The sequence below is a fragment of the Polyodon spathula genome, chromosome 4 (genome assembly GCF_017654505.1).
Source record: "Polyodon spathula isolate WHYD16114869_AA chromosome 4, ASM1765450v1, whole genome shotgun sequence".
Taxonomy (NCBI): Eukaryota; Metazoa; Chordata; class Actinopteri; order Acipenseriformes; family Polyodontidae; genus Polyodon; species Polyodon spathula.
In genome coordinates, this window is record NC_054537.1 from 72617392 (window position 1) to 72624523 (window position 7132).

Here is a 7132-nt window from a genome sequence, read left to right on the forward strand (position 1 = left end):
TCAGACTCTCTTGAACCTTTTTTACATTCCACGGTTTCTTCTTCAGCCTCCTCCGAGAAAGGGCTAATGTGTAATTTTTTAAAAGCGTTTATAAGTTCATCCATTTGCTGATCCTCAAGATCCGCTTTCTCAGAGTAGGAACTAGCAACGGAATGAGACATCTTGTGTAACACTCTAATAATTGGCACATATATTTTCCTCCTTTTATGAGGTCTGAAAAACAGGCTCAGACCTACCCCTTTTAAAAAAAAAAAAAAAAAAAAAAAAAAAAAAAAAAACTGACATTTTGCTCAAACACCTGTCATGAGTCTCAGAACCCCGGTAAGCTTAATTCTTATTTTCTATTTAGTAGCACATTAAGAAAAACTGTTGTGGCCGAGCGGTTAAGGTGATGGACGTAAGATCCATTTGACTAAATTGTCAGCGTGGGTTCAAATCCTACCAACAGTAATTATTTTTATTTCAAACTCTTTACATTTATAAATATTCAATGTTTTATAAGCACCTGTTTTATATATATATATTCCCTACTCCTATATAAAATCCACATCCCCATCATTATATATTTATATATTCATATATTCACGCCCCCTCATCATATATTCATATACTCACGTCCCCTCATTATATATTCATAAATATTCATAATCATAAGGTCAAAAGGTTATCCATCATAGCTTTTTGACGTTAGCTGTAGTAATAATACTACTAACATGTTTACACGGATAATCACAAATAAACTAAAAGGGGGTAGCATCTTGGCAAATTTGTCAACACCTGCCTGTAAGTCTAATGTTTTTGCTTGTCGGGATGGCTCACAATAACCTAAAGAACGCTCAATCTCTCATCTCCAGCAGCTATATGCAGGTATGTTTTGACCCTTTTTATGCACAAAAAGAACCTTTCATTTGCCGAACTAATACCAACAGTTGCATACGGCAAAAATATGTTAAAAAAACATCTATTGATTTTTATGTATAACATTGCCATAATTTCTTTCCATATAAATTCATATTTAAGGAATATATCAGCAATTATAACAGTACATTTCAACCAACATTAATCTAATACTCTTAACCCGGATCCCAATGACTGACCTCAGGATGTAGGTCAATGTGCTTTGACCCGGGCTGAGCGAGACAACATGCATGACGGCAGACAAAAATACAAACAGCCACACTTGCGTGAAGGTTTCACTTCTGCAAGGAACTTTTCTGTTTCTTCTGTTTAGCCATAGTTGTGTTGCTTGAGACACACCATGAGCCAGATTGCAGCAGGGATGAAGAAACATTTGCTCTAATCAACATCTGGGCCGACAGTTCAATCCAGAGAAGCGTCCATAACAAGCTGCTTCCGGAGCACTGATTCCAGCATTGTGTTCTTGCGTCTGTCACCCAGGTCAACCCTGCTTTATCAAAAGCAGTGTGAAAAATCGTGTAGCCGACCAGCATGACATCAGCTCCTGACCCGGGTAGAGCATGCCAGTGTGAAAGGGGCTTGTCAAAAAGATATATAGAGCGGCTATGCATTCCGGTGCCAAACCCGAAAGCACACAGCACAGCCCTACAAATGATCCTAAATCTTGTTTTAAAATCTTTGGTACTTTTTCTTTACAGCATGTATAAATAATTGTACTTCAGCATCAGCAATGTTAATAGTTTTTTCAGCAAGTGAATCCCTCTTTGTTCTCTAGCTGTGTTTAATGTATTCTGTTTTCCACCTGCTGTGGCAAACATATCTGACATTTCCCTTTGACTCATCATGATATAAATGATATTGTATTATAGAAATAATAGAATGCAATGCCATTCTGTGTTGTCGATGTAATCCCTGGACAACGATAAACGATCGACCAAAATGAATGAGTGCCGCCAATGCCTTGAGACTGAGGGTGAGCAATTACATCACATAGCAACCATTGCTGTCTTAATTCTGGCGGTTAGATTAGAAAAGTATGATTTGAAAAATGTATTGGAAATGTGGGATTACATGAGCTGAACCCTTGCAGTCCCTCATAAAAACTTAAACTAGAAATTAAGAGTTTGGGGGTCATCTTTGATCCTGATCTCTCATTTGAGACTCGTATTAGGGAAGTTACTAAAGTATCTTTTTACCATTTGAGAAATATTGCCAAACTTAGACCAATCATTTCTGTATCTGATGCCAACACGCTAATGCATGTCTTTGTTTATTGTAGAATTGATTATTGTAATACACTTTTTTCTGCTGTCCTAAAACATGTGGTATCCCGCTTGCAGCTTGTTCGGTCGGTCAGAATACCGCCGCTAGAATTTTGACTAAAACCAGAAAAGTTGAACATATTACCCCTGTTTTGGCCTCTTTACACTAGCTCCCTGTGCAGTACCAATTGATTTAGAATTATATCATTATTATATATAGAATTGATTTTAAGATTTTGCTGTTAACTTACAAGCCCCTGAATGGATTAGGACCTAGTTATTTGCAGGAGTTACTGATCCCGTATCTTCCAAACCACACTCTGAGATCACAGGATGTAGGGCTGCGTGTTATTCTTAGGGTCAACAAAAACATGGGAGGTAGGAATTTTTCTTGTAGAGCTCTTAAGCTATGGAATGCTCTGCCTTTGTTTGTCAGGGAAGCTGGGACTGTTACAATTTTCAAGTCAAGCCTAAAACGCATTTTTATATAATGGCTTTCTTATCTTGGTGGGTTTTATATAACTTTAAAATTGCTGTTTTTGTATTATTTGTATACTGTTTAAATCGGTATTTTAATGGGCTGAATGTGGCAGTCGTATGTGTGATTGTATTGTGGTTTGTTCTTTTTTTCTGCTATGTACGGTATAGTGCTTTGCAATACTTTTGTATAAAAGGCGCTATATAAATGTAATAAATAAAATAATAAATAATATCAGCTAGCATGTATGAGGGTTTGTATCTGATGGAAATGATGTCACATTAAGAACATCTGTATTATTTTTATTTAAACTATATACTATGACAAATATAATACTGGCAGCTGTAAGATACATGCTGATTGTTACCTCGTTTAAAGTAAGAACTGCTAGAAAGGTCTGACCCGTTGTATGGATATCAGATTTCTTATTATACAGCACCCTATATAATATTCTACATAGTGGGGGTGATGTAAGGATAGGCGCAAATGCTGCCGTAAAATCTAATTTTACCGGTCGCTTAAAATGCGGTGTATGTAAACAATGATGTTCATCTGGCATTTTGCACTTTGCCAACATTAATCAATGGAAATTATACAGAAATGCACTGAAATGAAGAAAAGAGCATGGAATTGGGTGGGATCTGGATAATAAGCGAGTGCAACCATTATAATGTGATGTAAGGATTTTGCCTTGCACTTAAGCAATTGCTGACCCTCCAAAAACTTTACACCTCTTTTTATAAAGTGCAAACCATTGTAGACGCGAATAACTAAGCTGTATAAAAGCACACACCTGCAGAGACCTGTCATTGGTTTCAGGATGGCTGCTGTGGTGCACTTGGCTCTTTGTTGAGGAGAGGCAGGAACACATTCGGAGGAGATGGGCAAGACGAAGAATACCCCGCATGTTCAATCCCAGAGTCATATTGCTTGGGATGCCGAAGGATGCGGTGCTAAAGCATTATCGTCTCACTCCGCAGGTCATCCTTGACCTAATAGCTAAATTGATGGATGAGCTAGACCCTCATGTCAATCTTTGGACCGCTATCCCTCAATAGTGAAAGTGCTTTGTAATCTGCACTACTTAGTCTCTGGTTCCTTTGAGACCACAACTGGAATGTATGGAGGCCCAATCCACCTTTTCCAGAGTGCTAGGCAAATTTCTGGATGTCATGCTGTGATAAAGAGAAAAAGTATCGAAGCGGATCATTATTTGTGCGTTTTGAGTAATTGGCATTGCTCTTAAGTTTTACAAAGGTATGCAAGCAGATGATACCATTATGTAAGCCATGGTTTTTCATTATCATGGGTTATGACTCAATAACAATTATAATGACATTTACAATCATGTTTCTCTGTACAGCTGCTATTTATGCCAACAAAATCAAGCATATAACTTTTACTATGAATGAAATCCACTGCTGCCGAGCCATACTGAGTGTTTATCCAGGATAACCACTAGAAACACAATGTTATTAGAACATGTAACAGCCTAATTACATGATATGGATTGCTAGTGCATTAACCCTAAAGACCTGCAATGGCACTGCATGCAATACAGTTTAAATTGGGCTTTTTGTGCCACAATAAAACATAATATCACCAACTCAATCGATGACCTATCAGTTCAAACGACAGAAGTACCAGTGTTGGGCTATTTCTAGAATGATCTCTAATCATGCATTATGTAAGAAATAACCCACGACAGGGTGTGCAGCGATTTTGTTTTTGATCATAATTACAAAAAGTAACATTAAAGATTAGAAGAGATCTAATATGTGTCCTTCCACTCAGAAAAAGTAGTCCCTGAGAGCTATTTTATTTCTATTTATATAGGAGGGAGTATTCATGCAGGAGCCAGTCACTGCACTGGTTCTTGTGGCTGATGTCGAGGGAGGAGTTTCTGAACTTGAGGACATGGATGGGGGAGCCGTTTTTGTATGGGGAAGGTTTTCAAGAGAAGCTGACCAATAATTCCGGAGGCTAAGAAAGCTGGCACTTGAGCAGATTAATTTTAAATTAGATTTGCAGTTGAATCTGTGATGTGTCAGTGGGCATCTACCGTAGGATAGAAGCCTGCTAGAGCTGGAAGCTGATTGGCTGACGGTACTGAATCATTTTCAAATAAGGCGCAGTGATATTAATAGATCAGTTAAGTGAGTTGGTCTACGATGGCGGAACAAGATCACATGACTGTGCAGTAAAAATTGTCACTGCATGGTCATGTGATTTTGTTCCGCCAATCACAGTGCTTAATTTATCCAAGCCACTTTATAAGAAATTCAATATTTTTCCCTGTTTTTATCTTAACACTTTTCTGAGCTTTTGTAAATAGCCAGGGAAATGGAAATGTTTCATTCTACCTCCTGAACCAGTTGTTTCTTCAGCAGCACATCAACTTAGATCACACGCATGTATCAAACTGACAGTCCCTAAGGTCACACTCCACAGTATTTGGCAGACACTATTTCAAATTCTCAGCAGCAGACAGAAATACTGGTGAACCACTTTTGTCCATGCTTGACCCTTATTTGTTTAAAGTTTGAGTGGTCTTGAGTGTTGTGTTGCTAATGCACCAGGGAGGTCTGGCAACCTCATTACCATAACTGTTGTTACAATCCCATATTAATCTTGTAGTCTCTTGAAACAACAGGGAGGTCAGGTGACTGGTCCTTGAAGCCAGATTATACTGGCAGTGCAACCTCTGACAGACACATTATTATTATTATTATTATTATTATTATTATTATTATTATTATTATTATTATTATTATTATTTATTTAGCAGATGCTTTTATCCAAGGTGATTTACAGAAAATTAAACAAAATATAAAAGTATACAAAATTACAGGCAATAAAAATGCAAAACAAACACACACACACACATATATCTATATCTATATCTATATCATATATATATATATATATATATATATATATATATATATATATATATATATATATATATATATATATATATATATATATATCCAAAATATTTACAGTATAAATAAGGAAATACAAAAATATATATGATAGGAATTTACAAATAGAGATTGAATAAGTGGGTTTTGAGAAGACTGTGAAAAGCAATAAAAGAGTGAACAGTCCTGAGGATAACTGGTGGCTGATTCCACCACAGGGGGATGAGGGAAGAAAAGGAGCGAGCATGGGAGGAAGGAGAGTGAAGAGAAGGCATAGCAAGTTGGCCAGTAGAGGATGAACGGAGGGCGAGAGGGAATATAAAGAGGCACGAGGGATTGGAGATACTTGCCTATCGCTCTATTCACTGCTTAATATTTAATAGTTTAATATTTGCCTGTAAGTCTTGGTGCAGAACAACCTTCTGGATTCACATTAGTGATACACTGGGCAGCGTTTCTCATTTTATTCATTCATTTTTTAAATAGAATCTGTTTAAAATATTTACATTGTTAATAGCTTCAGATTGCATTTTAATGTTTTATTTTTGCCCTTTATCAATTAGAGTGGTTCACAGATGGTCTCCCTGCTTTGGAAAAAGCCTAGAAAACATAAACATACTTTATTGGGTAACCTCTGAGCAATAACAAGGGAAATGTAGTCATTTGTTGGGTTTTGCCACAAAAACTGCACATATAAATATATATTAAAATGTAACTAAATATGAAACTGCACAAGGAAGTATTAAGTACCAAGTTTATTTGTTTATTCATCATTTTACAACATACTATTTTGAGCTGGGGGTGTTGTATATCAACTATTGAGATGCACCTATCAAAACAGGATTTTTTGTTCTGCCTACAAATAGTAATAACATTTTCGATCTATTTTTCTGCAAAGGTGAATCAATTTGAAATAAAATCATGAAATAGTCTATTATTATTATTATTATTATTATTATTATTATATTATTATTATTATTATTATTATTATCCTCCTCCAGTCTTACCTAAAAATTTGCAAGCCAGTACTACAGTAAACAGAGATTTAATGAAACCGTGTTTATTGGACATAATGGAAAATAGATTAGTTATTAAATGATTAATGGGGTGCTTACGGTGTACAGTATATGGGTTGCTTCTGGATCTGTCGGTATCCGCATGGACCTCTCAGATCTACATTTCCCATCATCCTCCTGCTCACTGGTAAATCCATCTCAGTTACATATGTGAGTAGGAGGGTGATGGGAAATGTAGTTTTGAGAGTTCCATGTGACACCATTTTGAGGCACGGAACGCAATTTAAAAGTTTTTTTTTTTTAAAAAGTGGTCAAAATGTTAAAAAAAAAATCCAAAAAAACAATACACACACCATACATAAACAGTTCTAGCAACACATGGGAACATGCAACACAATAAAATAAAAAAAGGTCCTTATGTAAACATTGTAGGTATCCTGTTGAGTTTTACAGGATGTTTTCTTACTGAAAGCTGATGTGTCTATAGGGTACGTTCTATGAGGTGGCACAGTAAATTAATGCAGTTTGTTGTGA

The 7132-nt window shown here is 36.2% G+C and overlaps 1 non-coding gene across 1 annotated transcript; it reads left to right on the plus strand.

Annotated features, from left to right (window-relative positions):
• The first annotated feature begins 365 nt into the window (after window positions 1–365).
• Window positions 366–450, plus strand: trnal-uaa. The gene has a single exon. It is a non-coding gene; the product is annotated as a tRNA-Leu (tRNA).
• The last annotated feature ends 6682 nt before the right edge of the window (window positions 451–7132 follow it).